General features: G+C 39.6%; 1 protein-coding gene across 1 annotated transcript in view; it reads left to right on the forward strand.

Annotated features, from left to right (window-relative positions):
• LOC145999732 (uncharacterized) overlaps positions 1-18,713 on the forward strand; it is a 51,450-nt gene that overhangs the window by 640 nt on the left and 32,097 nt on the right. The window lies entirely within an intron of this gene.

Below are 18,713 nucleotides of genomic sequence, written 5' to 3' on the forward strand. Positions count from 1 at the left end.
GCCGGGTGTGCCTAGGCACACCCTAATGGGCTGCTTTATCAAAGAGAATTAAAGACAGATATTACAATAAGAGAGAAAATAAGCGGCAGTTTGTAAGAAGTTGAAAATGTCATTACTTGTTACAAACTTATGCATTATCACTGATGAAACGAGTGTCTATAGATTTTCGATTTTTTGGTGTCATTGGAGAAAGAAGAGATTACTGCATTCTACTCTGTACTACAGCGCTTTTCTTCAACACCTGTCACAAGCTGCACGTGTGAGAGACAGCTTTCTCCAAGCTTACCCAAGTTAAAACTAAATTAAGAGCAACTCAGAAGCAGGATAGATTGGAAGCCCTGCTCTTGCTATTTGTGGAACAGGGAAAAGCTTAGTCTATTGATGGAAATGAAGTTATTGATGAGTTTAAGAACATTGTATCTTTTAACAGACGTCTCTTGTTATAGATGATGTGTATTTTGATGTATTTGTTTGTAACATTTATGAACATTTTGTGTGTGTAATTTCTATGCAATTTGATTCTTTCTACTACATATATTCAGAAATTTTCAACACTGTCATTTAGTGAATTTATATTCCTTTACAAACATCAGTGCAGTGAAAGAGCCAAGTGATTGTGTTTCAAAATATGCTATTAAAAAGGTACAAGGCCTCATTTTTTTCTTTGTGCACACCCAAATATAAAGTTCTAGCTACGCCTATGCCCCTAGAGTGATAAAGTTAGATTTGCAAAGGAACGAAAGTAGTGACATCGGTCCATTATAGGCAACTGGTTTCCTAAATTGTACCACAGGTTGCTTAGGGTGGACCGCTCACAAAAGGCATGTACGTATGAATGTCTACGGTATCTAGACACCTGCAGCACTCACTGCACACACCATTCTGGTATTTACTCTACGTTCATCGCTTGTAACAGCACCTACCTGTGATTTTCCTTTCTTTGCTACAATTTTTTGTAGACGTTTCTGAACTGTGACGAAACCTGACTCATCCACGTTGAATATTCGGTCAGCTGTAAAACCAAACAAACCATACCTTCTACTACACTCGTTCAACCCATAATCCCCATTATTGTATGCTGCTATAGCCATTTGCAATTCCATCTCTGTCCACAGTCCATACTTTCCCCGGTCCAATTTCGGAAACACGTGGTGGTCCAACTTAGGCAATTATACCCCGTTAATAAAAATATGACGGTACACGATCATACGCAACTAAACCATAGTTTTACCACATGTAGTTAGTGGTTAATGAATGGCGCTTTTATAATATACTACAGGACATTTGATTACGTATCCCTAGCCTACACAAGAGCTTAAGATCCGAAGCACAATAATTGCAACACGAACAATGGAAACAGAATAACAGCACTCCTACTTCGTCGAACGTCTCTAGTTGACTGACCATTCAGTCATTTGTACATGGCACTGACGCCAACCAGTAGTTCCAACTCACCTGTTTCAAATACTCGTTTATAGGCAAAAACGAAGGCGGTCCAACTTAGGCAACGGTCCAATTTCGGCAACTCTCCCCTATATCGTATAGGCACCATCACCGCATTCAGCCTTTGAGTTAAAGCAAGGGACCTCCGTATTGAGTTGCTGTTTTAAGTCCACTTTATGCACAGTAAGGCTAATCGGGACTGGACCTACAGTTTAAAGTGGAATCCGAACTACTTGCGCCTCCACCGGATATCGAACCCGGGACCCCTTGATTACAAGGCAATGGCGCTACCACTGCACCATGGGGAAGGCCCCAAGGGACCTCCGTATGGAGTAGTAGTAGTAACGTCGTGGATTCCGCGGTCGAGCACCGGTGGAGGCACATTTAAAACTGTAGGTTCAGTCCCGATTAACATATGTGAGCATGAATTGGACTTGAAACCTCTTGCAACTTCGGAGTGCCACTTAAATACTCGTGCAATCTGTTCCTGTGCTTCTATGAACACGATAACGTTTCTCAGCACTTTAGTATATGTTTAGATAGGCTAAACAGTCCTGGACCTACAGTTTAGAGTCGGAAGCGAACCACTGTGAAATGTGCCTCCACTGGAGACCTAATCTAGAACAAGTCGACAGTGTTTCACCACTATATGAGATGTAGAAAAAGGGGGAAAATGATAACAGAAAAGAAAGAGAGAAAGGAGAGGAAAATTATTAACCGAAAGAAACGGAAAAAGGAAAAATAAGAGCAAGAGAGAACTTGATCCTACCTGAAATATTTGGTTTATCCCCTGAACACACCTTGCGATAGGTTCTGACAAGGATTAACTGAAGTATATGAAGTGGAGTCAATTGATGCTAGTCCGTTCTATTTGATTTTTGTTATGGAGCGTCGCTTTTTCTGCCAATTTGACTAATGAGGATGAGTGATGGTGTGATGAAATTGATGGACACTCACAAACAACACCCAGGCCTAGATTCGAACCTGGGACCTCTTGCGTCGTGACAAGCACTCAGCAATTTATACTAGTAGTAAGCGCTAGTATAAATTAGGGTAACTGTATTGAGATTGGCAACACTGTTTTGTGTTAGAGTTGGGACCACTGCTTTACTTCACGAGACCATTGGGAACACTTGTCTCTGTGTGTCCATGTATTCCCTGACGGCATTACACCTTGCATGAAACTGAAGAGCAGCTCATGACGAGAAGCCGTTGTTGTGAAAAGGAAGACACCAGACGAAATGTCTCCCCAATGAATAAATGAATACAGTGTTGCAAACTGCCGTGTTGTAGTAGTTTCCACAAGTTGGAAAGCGGAACTCGCGAATCGATGCTGCCTGGCTTCAGTTCTGAGCAATTCCGCCGTTTGTCTTGTCTCACCTGGGTGTCCAATTTCACTCATAATGTCACAGGCAATTGCGTGCGGGTCGCATCACATCGCCTCGCTCCCCCACTGCTGTTGCAGATACAGCTAATGCGGGTTAATGCATTTTAGCGGTATTCAAAGTTTTCATAGCTTCAGATGAAAGTAGAATGAGACTACACCAGCCAGGTATGATTCTCTTGTTTCACGGCTGGTGCCATGTGTTCAACCATTTAATTGGAGGTTCACTTTCATCTTGTGAGATAATTTCCGAAGTCTTGATTGATTGAGCTTGTGTTTTGAGTCCACTTTATGCACAGTAAAGCTAAACGGGACTGGACCTACAGTTTAAAGTGGAATCCGAACCACTATGTGCCTCCAGCGGGTATCGAACCGGGGACCTCTTGATTAAAAGGCGACGACGCTACCTACCACTGAGCCATCGGAGAGGCCCTTCTGAAGTTTTGAGAGTAAAGCAAAACTGTGGTGCAACCCTTTGAGGGCCAAGCCTGTTCAGCGGCTTCTTTCATTTGGTGAAGCGTTGTCAGGGCATCGAGTCCCTTCGCCGATTTTCTCTGTCCGAGTTACATGCCAAAGTTCCTTTTTAAGTCGTTTTTATGTACAGATAGGCTAGACGGCACTGGACGTACAGTTTAAAGCGTTCCTTGTCACTTCACTGAGGATCGAAGGCGGAACCTTTTGATTGCAAGACGATACGTAACCACAACACTATGGGTTCTTTATTACATACGTAACTAATGCATTTCTACATATATACTATAAATGGTTTCACACTTGTTGTATTACAATCGATATGCAAATGAATAAACAGGCACTGTAAAAATATCCTTATAATTTACCTAAGGCTTTTCCTTTAAATAATACTCAGGAAGAATAAGGACTTTAATCTGAAAAGCTTCAATTTTAATTCACTGCAGTTTAGAAAGTAAATAACTTCTATCCTTGATTTTTACTGTGTTATCTTATTTCCATATATTATATAATTTATAATGTATTATATTAGTATCTCCTTATATATATTTTTTGTACATGGTGGTAAAGATCTGAAATACTGAGTATAAAGATAAATACGTTGTGCATACTAATAACTGAAATATTGTATTCATGTAGGCTATTTTTGTACATAATAGTCAGATATTTTATTCCACTCTCTTCAATTAACATTTATTATTATTATAACTCGCTTTGTTAACTATTGTATACACATTTAATTTAGCGTTGATATGTTTTATGTTTATTTACATTTCTACACAATAATATTTCTTATCAAACTGTAAATTTACAAACTTAAAGCAGAAAATGTAGAACACTGTAATTGGGCATTCGCCTGTAGTGTTCAATAAATAAATGGGGAAAGCTTAGCTGTTTTCTCTTTACGAGAACGCACGCAGGAAAGAAAATGCATCAGATGCACATTCAAGGTTTTCATAGCTTCAGATGAAAGTAATGCAAAGAACAAATGTTTAAATGCATCATCGAAAAAGATGCAGGAAGATGTAGCAAAAACCAAACCGATAGATACATTGAAGTACACAACGAGATAGAAATAAATACTCGGTTGCCCCAAATAATACACTTTGGCGTTACATTTACAAACAGTACATAAAAATTCACCAAACTATAAATAGATTTGATGCATTTAGTTTTCTGTGGCCGGAATCCGCAGCGTTCACTTTCAAGTAGCTTCCCAGTTGTCCTCACCATGATGGATCAACAATGAAATTTTGGAGCTTCCGTTGGGCATCGAACCCAGGTCCGCTCGCGCCAAAGGTGAGAGCGTTATTTATTTTTCTTCACTTTTCTGCCAGTATTTCACTAATGATGATGATGTGATGAAATTAATAAAGGGACACTGACCAACACAGCACTGCTACTCACGAATCAGATGACGAAAAGCCTCCCAATGCACGAACGCGACAGACGAAGCCTCCCAATCGCTCCTCTTCCAACGCTACAGTACCGCTGCTCGCTCTGCAGTATGCACGTGTATACGAGTACGCTCTAAAACAGGTTTTGCGGGTTAACCGTGACTGGTGCAGTGACTTAGCCTATAAGCTTTTAATCAAAACTACTCAGGTTCGATCCTCTCCTAGGTTAATACAACCCACTAGGTATTTGAACTCCCCGATGGCGCAATGATAGCGTCGTCGCCTTGTAATCAAGGAACTCTGGGTTCGATACCCGGTGGCAGTGGCGGCGTAAGGATTAATCATCTGGGGGTGGTGAGGGGGAATAAAATTTAGGGGGTGCGAAGTTGAAAATAAAGAAAGCATGAATGCTTTAGCATAGGCGCAAACACGATTTTTTGTCCGGGGGGAGGGGCAAGTACCAGGATAAACGTGCCAATAATAATAATAATAATAATAATAATAATAATAATAATAAAGCCATTATTATTAGTAGTAGTAGTATAGTAGTAGCAGTAGTAGTAATATCAAGGACGTTATTATCCTCGTAAATCACGCAAAGAGGGGAGAAGTTTGTGCTAAAGTATTTGTGTTGGAACAAACGATTTGAAATACTTTTTCAACACCGTCAATTTCACATTAGCTAATAATTGAAAACAAGCACACAAACTGTATTTCTGAAAGACAGAAAATGCATGACGAATATAATTATTTTTGTACATGTGGCATGTATAACTTTCATGTACAACAAATGTTTTCGACGTAAAAAAATAAGAAAATACATATGCACCATGTTAACACAAAATTGTGTATGTATTCAAAGTTTATATAATACATATAGGGTGTCCCAGAAGTCTTTCCCTGATTACAAACTTTATTCATATCCGCTATATGCAAGGTAGAGATGTGAGTGGTGCCAAAATGTTGGAAAACTAACCAAGTATTTTTGTTGCAGGTTTGAATAACGTGGCTGTAGTGTAGCAGTGTCAGTGCCAAGAAAACCGGAAATGTTCACAAATCAGAAAAAAGCTAAGCATGTCCTCTGGTACCACGAGACCCGGTCACCAATAACAGTGCAGAGGAACTTTCAAATGTACAGAATTATTTCGTCTAGAATATCTGCCATCAGCGAGTTGGTATTTAAAAAATGGAATTTAGCTTCATTCCCAGATCCTGTCAATTCCAAGAAACATTGTATGGAAAGATGCCACCCGATGTCAAGAGCATTAATTCCGGATTCCTTGGCACTGACACTGCTACACTACAGCCACATTACTGAGACCTGCAACAAATAAACTTGGTTAGTTTTCCAACATTTTGGCACCACTTTCACATCTCTACCTTGCATATAGGGGATATGAATAAACTTTGTAATCAGGGAAAGTCTTCTGGGACACCCGGTATATAACATATTATTTAAATTCCTTACATAATCAATTCATCTGCCTCATAAGAAAGTGCCTTTCCGATGGCGCAGTGGTAGCGTCATCGCCTTGTAATCAAGGGGTCCCGGTTTCGATACCCGGTGGAGGCACATAGTGGTTCGGATCCTACTTTAAACTGTAGGTCCAGTCCCGATTAGGTTTACTGTGATTAAGGTGGACTTAAGCACACCAATTCAATCAATGAATTACTAAGTATTAAACACTTACAAGCAGTGATAAGGACGCGGCATTGGTGTGACACGCACCTTCTGCCTTTAGGGCTTTATGTTAGTCGGTTACAACCCTTTTATCGGACTTCTCAAAGGCTTCTAAGGATTAGTAGGACCAAGCCCTTGCGTGGTCTGTGGTGTAGGATTTATTTTTAATTATCACCTATGTAGGTTTAAAATGAAAGATCATTAAGATCTTTTACTCGAAGATTTATTTATACTTCCGATGTTATACAAACACTTTTCAAACAGACAATTCACCCGGTATAACTTGTAGGCCTAAACCTATTAGTTATACCGAAGTTTATAACCCTGGTCTTTTGATGATGCAGGAGAACGCCTTGTTCAGAGTTGGGTTTGTAGAATATCTGCCAAAATGGAGTACAAGTACACCAGCCAATCCGAAGATTGAAGCAAGATATTCCCCAACGTCCCCTGAACCATCAGCCTTTCGGCAACCAGGAGAATGTCCCGTAGGCTTACAAAAGTCTAGCTCTTTTATATCACAATTTTGTTTACAATTTACCAAGGTTACTACATAGTTGTTTTATATTTCCATAGTTTCAACATTTTTTCTGATTTAAGTTAACAATTCATATCCTATTGTAACATTAACAATAACACATTTTTTAAAGAAAAAAATCCAACATAGATTAATACAATACAGATTGAATAGTTCTGTGCTCGAAAAAACATGTGTTGACAGGGGCGACACAGGTGGTTGTGTCACGTACAAGCGAACAGATCACAAGCAAGGCAACTTCACTATGCTCGCTATAGCTCCTGTCTATTCTTACGGCGGGCGCGCTACAAGGTGGTAAGGGAAGTGGGGAAGCGACCAATGCACAGTGATGAGTAACACAGCAGCTTGTAGAACGAGGTGCGCGCAGCACCTCCTCCCGCGACGCCGTAACTCTCGGCGCCACCGCCACTTCCCTTGCCAGCATGTAGGGCGCCCGCCGTAAGAATAGACAGGAACTGTAGTATCGTAATAGGATTTCTCTTTCGCTAACCTGCATACTTCTCTGTGCTACCTCAGTGCTCGAGCCTCTTAAGCTATCGCCACGACCTAACTACCAAACGTCCTGGGTTCGAGTATCAGCCTGGAAGTACTATGAGTGACTGATCCTATTTCTATGTAATTTATTTATCGCCTATGGTCATCCCCGTGATTCAGCAAAAGCGGAAAAGATGCGACGTAAAATACATTTTTTTTTTTTTTTATCTTTGGTGATATCGACTGTTTATACACCGTGATTCATAAGTCCGCTTAACACTTTAGAAATGCATTAGAGATAAGAATGAAGTATGCAACAGGCAATAGTAATTTTGATGTTGATAGAACAAGATACCATCAAGGTTTTTGTAGCAAACCGCACGAGCGCACAGTTTCCTTAGTTTGAGGCTAGGTGGCAGCAGGGACGCCGACTTGTCAAAATTATTGGGCGGCTCTGATCACTGAAATAAATGAATGAATGACTCGCTCTCTCCCTTTTTTTAAGTTTTGGCCTCAGTGTTCGGAATCTCGTAAAAGCCCATGAATTCCTCAAAAATATCAAATTTTTTATTCACAGTTCGAATGCAGAATATTAATTGTCCATGGATGGATATGTCACATGTTTCGTCAACCAAAATAGCAAAATATTCCCGACTTTCAATATCTGCTACCACGGAGCGCAAAACAGATCTCCCTAATATATCAATGATCTCGTTCTGAATGTCATGTGAGAGCCATTTGTAGCCCGAACGTCCCATCCACTCCCCTAGTTCATGCACATCGTCTTTTGAAACTCTTTTTAGTAAAAATTTTAACAATACTCATAATTACATACCGGGTGTCCCACTTAAAAGTGGTACGACTCACTGACTGCTTTTCATACTAGTTGAATTGTTTTTTCGTATGTAAATACTGTAGAGTTTCAAGACATGTGTCATCATATAATTACATTTTCACATCCTATGTTAGGTTAGGTACACTTACTGTGTAAAACTGTAAAACTGTCTGGTTTATAACAAATGCTGAAAGTGCCATCCACCAGCATCCAGGCATCGCTGCGCTCGCAGTACAATGTTCTGAGAAACACGTCGTAATTCTTCAGGGGAGATGTTATTTATCTCGTTTGTGATGTTCTCTTTCAGTTGGTCAATCGTATGAGGGTTATTAGCGTACACGTTTCCTTTCAGAGCTCCCCATAAATAAAAATCACAAGATGTTAAGTCCGGCGATCGCGGAGGCCAAAGGTTTTTGCTGACAAGCCTGTTTTCGGGAAACACTTCACTTATACGGGTCATACTCTGGTTGGAGGTGTGGGCAGTGGCACCATCTTGTTGAAAGACGCCGTGTCTTTTTTCATTTTCTGTTAACTGTGCATAGAAAGACTCAAATATCTGCAGATATCTTTCGCTGTTGATAGTCTCTTCAAAGAATATTGGTCCGATAATGCGTGTTCCCGACACTGCACACCAAACGCCTATCTTCTCTGGGTGAAAAGGTTACTCATGCACGACGTGTGGGTTATCCTGTGACCAAAATCTACAATTCTGTGAGTTGATGGAACCAGAAAGATGAAACCAAGCTTCATCTGTCATGAAGAAGAGCATAGGATCCAAGTAACCATCAGCAATCGAAGATAACATCCAGTTGCAATAAGTAACTCGTTTAGCTTTGTCTGGTTCTTTCAATTCATGCACTACGGTCACACGAAATGGTCGGAAATGGTACTTAGTGTATAGTAATAAGTTATGTGTTTTGCTGTCTCTGGTCATCGCCCCCCCAAAGTTGATTGTTTAGCGGTCTCAGCAACCCAAATTTGATGGTCTAGAACATTTCAAATGTGTATTTAAAGTTAAGTTCCTGTGGCACAATTCAGAGTAAACTTTACAAGAGAAGCAAAATAATACATTAGATCCTCTTAAGCAAAATTATTTGGGGGGCTCTGACCCCACATCGTTAACATTTGAAGGCTCGAGCCCCCAAGCCCCCATTGAGTCGGCGCCTATGGGAGACAGTAATAGCTATGACGCAAAGTAAAAGTGAGAAGGTGTTATGTGTGTCGGAAAACGCAAGAACCTTGTCGTGTACAGCGATGATTTCGGACAGAATTTCTGAAGGAGCACCTATTCCCCTTAATCTGCAGAAACTTCGCAACCATATCACCGCGGCTGTGGCACTCATGGACGAAATGCAGTATCTGTTACATATCTGTCGCGGGGTGTACGGGGTGCTCCTTCCACGTAGGACACCCGGGACTGCAGCCTAACGAGGCTCTAGCGTCCTGTGTTTGTCCTTATTTGTGCTGAGCGCCCTTTTTAGCCTCAGCATTTAACCAAGGTAAGGACATTTCAGTTTTCAGACACGCTTCTATTTTTACCATGATAAGGGGCTGGACCCCATATAGTGTGACGGGTGCAAAATAGCCTCAGTGCTGACGCACCCAAAAAGATTTCATTCAAATTCAAAATTTCAAAACATATCTGTCGCATCAGCAAAGTTGGGCACATGAAACATTTGTGGAGAGTTTATGATTCTATCGGTATCAGAATCAGCGTCGAATAACATGGGTACCTGTGGGAAACCCTGGGGGGTAAAGCCGGTCGGGAGCGTGATGCTGATCACATCACCCCCACTCATGACCGGATCAAGAAAGTGTGAGGCGTTACCCCCCACCCCCTATACTCCTTCATGGCGTGGTGCTATGCACAGGGGAGCACTTTACTTTTACTTTTTATCGGCATCAGAATCACTTGTATCGTTTTTGGTTCTACCAGATCGCGCAGTGGTAGCGTCTTCGCCTTGTAATCAAAGGGTCCCGGGTTCGATAATCAGTGGTGGCACATAGTGGTTCGCATCCCACTTTAAACTGTAAGTCCAGTCCCGATTAGCTTTACTGTGCATAAAGTGGATCGCTTGTCTGTAGTAAATTTTCAAAATGTTTCACAGACTAATGAATCACCCTGTACTACAGAAATGCTATAATTTGAAAGACATTTTTGTCCAGCAAGTTTCATCTTTCTTTCACTAATAGATCCTGAGATAATTTAATTGACACATCGAGATGCCACCGACTAGTATCAAACTATTTTCTGTACTCATTTTTACATCGTGCTACGACGCCAGAGGTCCCGGGTTCGAATCCCGGCCTGGGCATGGATGTTGTGATTGTCCATTTATCAATTTAATCATATCATCCCTCATCCCCATCTTCGCAAATTAGCCTAAAGTGGCACAAAAAGCGAAGTAAAATAAAGCAATTCAATCAATCATTTATATCAGTATTCTCTTCCATTCTGTTCTTTTGTGTTATTTGTCTTCTACAGTTTCTCGTCATTTCTTTTACCTAATTCATCCAAGAGAATAGTCCTACATTGCTTTGGATCACGAAGAAACTAGTTTTTCGTTGGGGGACTGCATAGAAAGCAATAAAGCATGGATTATTCCGCCCTGGTGTCCTGGATTCTAACCTGCTATTCCCCTGCATTTGATGATGGGTTGTTCTAACCTGCGCACCTTCATCGACACGATAACTGCAATAAAACCAAGGCATGATTTGCATCGGGCGTTCGATGCTTCAAAATATCACGAACATTTTTCTTTCAAATATTTCGGTAGGAATTGGAAGAGTGTAAGAGTTGATGGCGGTTCTTTTAAGTGTTGAGGATACCTTGAATGCACCGAAATGTTTTAAGATTTTTTTTTTTTTTTTGAGTTAAGAACCAACTCTTAATTAGTGGGTGACGTCAACGATTTCCCTCTGCCTTGCTCGTTGTCTGATTTATCAGTCCCTTTCTTTTCTGTTTCTCACTATTTCTCCTACCTTTACCTCTCTCATTCTCTGTGTGTTTCTCTCTCTTTCAATTCCTCTTTTCCTGTCTCTTTGCTTTATTTACAATTTACTTTCAATGAAAATAATCTTAAAAATGGGGCGTTTTTGTCACATATTCGATAATGTAATGCACCCAGGAACATGAAATGACTTTCGTTCGGTTGAGAAGGACCATTCTTTGAAAATAAGGCAAAAGTTTGTCTCCCCTTCTCAAAATAGCGTGGCAAGAGGGGCAAACTCCCCCTTTTTATGATTTTTTCATTGAAAGTTCGGGGCCGCAGCCCACCCAACCCGTCTTATTAGCTTTGATTTTTTGATCCATGCACGGTTGCATGCCCCGATGTTCTAGCTGCAAAACAAAAGTTACCCGAAGTAGATTGGTCAAATAGTCTACGAGTTATAACATTTTTTGTCAAATAAGTGAAATTTAAAATTCGCGCCATCTTCCATGCGTAACTTTGGTGTGGGGTGAGGGGGGTGTCCTGGTGGGTTTTCTTCCACATGGCATTTCAAAGTTTTATCTCAACATCTGTCAGCGTTTACAATCTCACATACAAGTATGAAGGTCCTAAAAGCACATGAACTTTTGAATCAGCACGATGTGGACCATCGGCTGACTCCGCCTATATTTTCGATGGTCCACCAGTGGATCATTGGCCGACTAAAGGCTAAGTAATTACGTCATTCTACTATATCGGGGATTGTTAACGATGATTTATCTTGTAAAAAAAATATACGAACTGACTCAACTTCACTGGTTCGTTCAGATTCTGGAGGGTCTGCACACAGCGATAAGCATTGTGAGGTGTCCTGTGATCGTATCTCGTGCTGGAAACCAGGGCACTGGGTTAAGACGCAGCGTGGGTCTTCTCCCCGTCACACGCATTTTTGGAATGACCGCTCGTTCAAGGTAACGAGGTGTGCAAGGCCTATAGACTATCGACCAGTGTTGCCACATGAAGGGAAATTTCCTTTTTGCAGGGAAATTCGGGCCGAAATTTTAGGGAAAAGGGAATTTCGATTAAGAACACCACAATTGCAGGGAAATTTTAAGGTCATCTGACTACATTATAACAGTTTATGTTAACTTTGAATTTCATATACACATTTTTATGTTATTTATTTATTTCGCTATTCCTACTTGTTTCTGTTCCTTTAAGTTTATTGTACGTTTCTTCTATGCATCTTTGTATAAATAGTAACGATGAGGATTAACGATTAAATGGATTCCTGACCAGGATTCAAACCTGGGACATCTGGTCAGGAATTGATGAAACTGAAATGTTTTTTTTTTTCAAACGAATAACGAATTCATTCCACCACCACCACTAATAATGCTGCAACTACCATTACTACGAATTATTATTATTATTATTATTATATAATTTGCTTAGGTGAAGGGAAAAATTGGTCCAAAAAGGGAAATTTTGCACCTTGGAAAGGGAAATTGTGCCCTCATATTGTGGCAACACTGCTAACGACTATAATAAGCGTGCTTTTAGTAGCTATTTACGTCCCGTTCCGGGATTTATATACGCTGATGCCCAGATGGTATTCGGAAAGTTACAGGTACAGTTACTGAAGTAACCCAGATACAGTTACTAGTACTTGGAAAGTAAGTTACAGTTAGAATACGTAAAAAGTAACTTGGAAAGTTTCAGTTACAATGAATTCGTTCAAAACGTAACTGATTGTGAGTCACAGTTACTCATTTTAAAAAAGTAAATCAGTTACAATTACTAGTACTTGGAAAGTAAGTTACAGTTAGAATACGTAAAAAGTAACTTTGAAAGTTTCAGTTACAATTAATTCGTTCAAAACGTAACTGATTGTGAGTCGCAGTTACTCATTTTAAAAAAGTAAATCAGTTACAATTACTAGTACTTGGAAAGTAAGTTACAGTTAGAATACGTAAAAAGTAACTTCGAAAGTTTCAGTTACAATGAATTCGTTCAAAAAGTAACTGATTGTGAGTCACAGTTACTCATTTTAAAAAAAGTAAATCAGTTACAATTACTGGTACTTCAAGAAGTAAGTTACACTCACTCATTTCAAGAAGTAACCCAGTTATAGTTACTGGTACTTGAGAAGTAACAGTAAGTTACTTTTAGTTACATTCTGCTAGTAATTTTCCTACACACAATCAATGAACATTAATTGTAACAAAATACATATAAAAGTGTCTCAGAAATATTTTCGTTTTTAAAACTATTAAAATAAATACTTAATTTTTTTGTATAAAGAAAAATTTATTACCAAAAGAAAGCTTAAACATTAAATTTTTATTTGTGGAAAAGAGTATAGGACAAATGGTGACCGCTCATGTTTTCACATTCAATTATTCTTGGACTAAAGTTTTCGAACACTCGCAAAAGCATTGCAGGAGGAATAGCATTGATTTCATCTGCAATTCCTTGCTTCAATTCTCTTCAATCTTGATGATCTTGGCTGTTTACTCGTCATAGTGCTTCCAGCGTTTTCAAACTTTCTCGCCCGATATTTAATTAAATTTACGCTTCGGACGTCTCTCATGTCTGCCAGATTATAATGATGAGGGTACAAACGACGCACAACACAAGAATCATTATTATAAAACGCACGAACGCAAAAAGCACGTTGCTGCGCCGTAAAGCGCTCCATAGCAACTAAATATTAACAATGTTGGGCGGATTCAAAAACGAAAATATTTCTGAGACACCCCTTATAAAGACTTCCATGTGTTTTATTTATGTCAAAGGTACATATTATAAGTCTTCATATATTAGTATACTACAGCAAAAATAAAATGGTACAAAACACTGAAGTTTCAAGTGCAAATAGAAATGGCAATTGCAACAAAGTGTGGAAGTTCTAAATTTAGCATGCAACGAAGCCTAGCTTCGTTACCGTTGGTGGTTCCACGAAATACCTTGCACCTTAGTATCCGACGAAGACACATATTAGGGCAAAAGCCGTAAACCCGGTGTTTGATTGGAGAAATCGACAAGCGACAGATGTTGCGTGCTGTTTGTCGTTTCGGTCTGAAGGAGAACGTGTCGCTTGCCTCTTTGGCATGAGCCGGCTACGACGCCAGAGGTTACGGATTAGAATCCCGTTATGGGTGTTTGTCAGTGTCCATTCATCAATTTCATCACTCATCCCCACTGGACCTACAGTTTAAAGTGGGATCAGAACAACTTTGTGCCTCCACCAGGTTTTGAACCCGGGACCTTTTGATTACAAGGCGACGACGGTACCACTGCGCCATCGGGGCTTATGTCTCAGGGTGCTTTCAGACCAAGGCGACAGGCGATACGTGTCTCTCGGAAACTTATCCCAAGAAATAAATGTAACTTTTTGAGCCGAAACTACAAGCTGCACGTGTAACTTGTCGGAAGCGTGTCGCCTTGGTCTGTTGTTTGCGTGTGTGGAACGACCGTGTCGCTTCGATCTGGAAGCTCTCTTAATCTGTTTCGCTGATGTCCCTCCCCTTCTGTATGCTCCCTAACCGTGCTCGAACACGTGACATTTCTCTTCCATCACGCAAGATCCACCATCAGACAGGAATCCAATTTTTCCTCCACACAATCTCGGAAATCGAAAACGTAACGGTTATTTAATAAGGTTTACAACCTGTCATTCCTCCTTCTTTATGCTCCCCGCCCCGTTCCTTCGTCCAGTAAGGGCGCCGAATGGGGTTAATCTGGTCACGGAACAGTTGTTTTGATTCCTATCAAAGAGTTATGAACCCAGACACCAGACCAGGAGTTCCACAGCGGCCTGACCAATCTCAGGCAACGTATCACGTTGTAGCAGCAGCTTCAGAGGAAGGGAATTCTGTATAAAGATATTTTGTTAATTCGAGTTGGTTTGGTTTGAGTTGGTGTCTTAAGTCCACTTTATGTACAGTAAGGCTAATCGGGACTGGACCTACAGTTTAAAGTGGGATCCGAACCACTTGTGCCTCCACCGGGTATCGAACCCTGGACCCCTTGATTACAAGGCAATGACGCTACCACTGCTCCATGGGGGAGGCCAGTGTTAATTTGAAATTGGAGCAAATTGAAAATACCGGAAGCATCTTTAATTGCTTTCAGTTTCGGCACACTTACTAATTTTGGCCTCGTAATCACGAATCTGAAGTTAAAATTTGGCGGTCAGGTCTAGAAATTGCAAAATAAGTCGAAAAAAGTGTGTCCGTGAACGGAGAAAACAGCCTTGATTTATGAAGAAACAACTGTTTTTTGCAATGATTAGCGTTTCAAAGCTATGTTCTTAATTTTAACTATGCTTGCCTAACCTAACCTTACATGTTTTCCACCTTTACGCAAGATGCCATTTTCTCACGTGCAAATCAACGCTCTCACTTATTGAACAACACTTTAGCAACGTTGGTAGCAAGACCGTTGTGCGCAAAGGAAGACATCTTCATATCGTGTCCATGTTAGTGTATGGAGAATCATAGCGGTAATTGAGAAGGTAATTTTGCAATTTCTACACGTGACCGCCAAATTTCAACTGCAGATTTGTGATTACGAGGCCAAAATTAGTGAGTATGCCGAATTTAAAAGTAATTGAAGATACTTCCGGTATTCTCAATTTATACCTCGAAATTTTTGTTTGAATTCAATATCCCAAATAGGACAATCCTTCTGCATGAATTATATACATATAAACTATATGGGAAGTGATTATGGGCTGAAACTGCTCTAAAACACAAATTTTCTTCTTTTTATTTTTGTTACCATAAATTAATGTCTTTGACAGTATGTTGCATTGCTATTAATATAATGCTATTATAAACTGTTCTAAAATTCTATGTACAATACTGGGTGATTTTTTTAACCTGAATCATTTGAATATCTTGAAAAGAAATCATCCTACAAAAAAATGTTTCAAATAAAAAGTTGATAGTTTGGAGGGGGAAGTTTAGTGGTGCAACAAAAGAACACCCCCTCCCCCTCTTGTAGGTGGGGTGGGGGGGCAACTTTGAAATTTCAAATAGAAACCCCTATTTTTTATTACAGATTCGGATTTTACGAAAAAAAATACATAAGTTTTGTCTGAAACATTTTTTTCGATTCGTGATAGATGGCGCTATAATCGACAAATTTTCATGAACTGACATGAGGATCATGGGCCATACAGCTAACACATTAATTTCATTTTCTTCTGCAGTAACTGTTCTTCGACGGGTCCTTTGTTTAGGTTTAACACTTCCTTCAGTAGTAAATTGATTGACTGTACGTTGAAACGAAGCGAAAGAACGCATCCTGTCTGAAACAGGCTGAGCATAAACAACGACAGCTTGACAGAGATTCCTGCCAGATTCTCCATACACGAGAACTATTTCAATTTTCTCTTCTACAGTTAATACATCCATTGATATTAAAAAGTATCAACAGCTTAGTCAAATTAATCGCTCGGAGCATTCTTGTGATCTAAAAAACAATGATAAACAAACAATGACTTAACAGGAAAAGTCTAAAAAGGAACTGTTTCTTGATATTGTTTTTTTTTTCTGTTGTAGCTTTCTTAAGCATCTTTCACACAACAATAAAAAAATTAAACAAATATCGAATCTAACTTTTAAATGTTGTAAATAGGCGAATTACCAGCTTAATGAAATCTCAAAAGATTTGTCAAGAATTAGTACAAAGTTCATGCACGAGAATGTTTTATTTTTTGACTTTAAATGAATTGCGAAATGAAATAAATACATTGGTTTTAAAGTGTAAACATTCAAGAAATGAAAATTTGTCGATTATAGCGCCATCTATCACGAATCGAAAAAAATGTTTCAGACAAAACTTATGTATTTTTTTCCGTAAAATCCGAATCTGTAATAAAAAATAGGGGTTTCTATTTGAAATTTCAAAGTTGCCCCCCGCCCCACCTACAAGAGGGGGAGGGGGTGTTCTTTTGTGCGCCACTAAACTTCCCATTCCATACTATCAACTTTTTATTTGGAACATTTTTTTGTAGGATGATTTTTTTTTCAAGATATTAAAATGATTCAGGTTAAAAAAAATCACCCAGTATAATATGTATTGTACAGTGGCTCTCAAAAGTTTTAGGACAACGACATTTTAAACTAGGCAACCCAACTTACCCAAGGCGTTTTTGGGTTGCGTGTAGAGTTAGGCTAAATTTCAGGGTTGCCACATGCACAATATATATTTATAAAATACGCGAAATAAAGAAATCCAAGTATTATTGTATAAAACTAGAAAAAAATATCAGTATTACATTTGTTGCAAATGAGAAATACTTTCTGAAAGAAAGAAAATCGATTTTCTAGTATTTCATAGCTGATGAGTCTACACAAAGGAAAAGATGAGAGATGAAACAGAAGGGGACAACAGAGAGGAGAAGAGGGAAAGCAAAAGGGGAAAAGGAAAAGCAAAGGAGGGAAGAAAATGAAGGACAGAATTGGATAGGAGAAGTTATGAGGAGAAAGGCAAGAGATGCGAGAAGAGATGAGGAAAATGGAGCAAAGAGGAGAGAAGAGAGGAAGGCAAACAGAATGAGAGAAGGAGACGAGAAGAGGAGAGTGGAGAACAGAGTGAAAGAGAGAAGACCGAAAAGAAGAGGAGAAGAGTTCAATGGAGTCGGAAATATAAGACAGGAGAGGAGATAAGAGGAGTGGAGAAGAGTGGGATGGAGACAAGAGGGGAGAAATGGAGAGAGGGCGATATGAGATAAAGCAGAGGAGAAGGAGGGGAGAGAAGGAGAAGAGAAGAATAGAAAAGACTGGAGACGAGGGAAGATGTAGTTGCAGAAAATATCGTCTCGTCGTCAAGAATTGATGCATTGATCAAATTATCGACATGAAACATTCAATAACATTTTAAAATGTATTGGAGAATGTATTAGATGTGTACGAAATGCCTTTTGGTTGGGTCAGAGCAAGATAAAATCTTCCACGTAAGATCTTTGATTTTACCTGCGATTATATCACTAAAAACATGAATGTAATTTTAATATTTATAAGAATTACCCAATTTTTCTCCACTTCTCGGTTCATTGAAATGGAGATTTTGTTTTCCCCTCCCCACAATCGTTAATTCCAAACTGAATTATTTCCGTTTCACACGGCACAATGGGATATGTCTAAAACGTATGAAAATTTTCTGCCACCGGAGGGGTTTGAACCCACGACCGTCAGGTTGATGATCCTTAACGGTATCCACTACTCTACAAGGTTGCGCTTCTGAAAGCAGGTGGAAGGCGCTGACGAATGTGAAATGTAGATCAAACTCTCCTCCTACATGTAATGTGCAAAGAATACTTGTTTCTAACAAAGAAAACGATGGTACTACGAATCGGCGAAAGCATTGAATGGAGAATTGCACATGATGAAAATTGTTCGTTCGATATTTGCGGAGGTATCCCTGCATTGAACTCGAGTGGGAAAAGTGGTAAAATTAGTATGTCCTGAATTGCCACAAACATAAATAGTTATTTCATTAATATTTGTCAATGCCTTTGAAGCAGTAAACAATTATTGTTAGAGTATCATA

The sequence above is a fragment of the Lepisma saccharinum genome, chromosome 15 (assembly GCF_977018435.1).
Source record: "Lepisma saccharinum chromosome 15, izLepSacc3.1, whole genome shotgun sequence".
In the NCBI taxonomy this organism is placed as follows: domain Eukaryota; kingdom Metazoa; phylum Arthropoda; class Insecta; order Zygentoma; family Lepismatidae; genus Lepisma; species Lepisma saccharinum.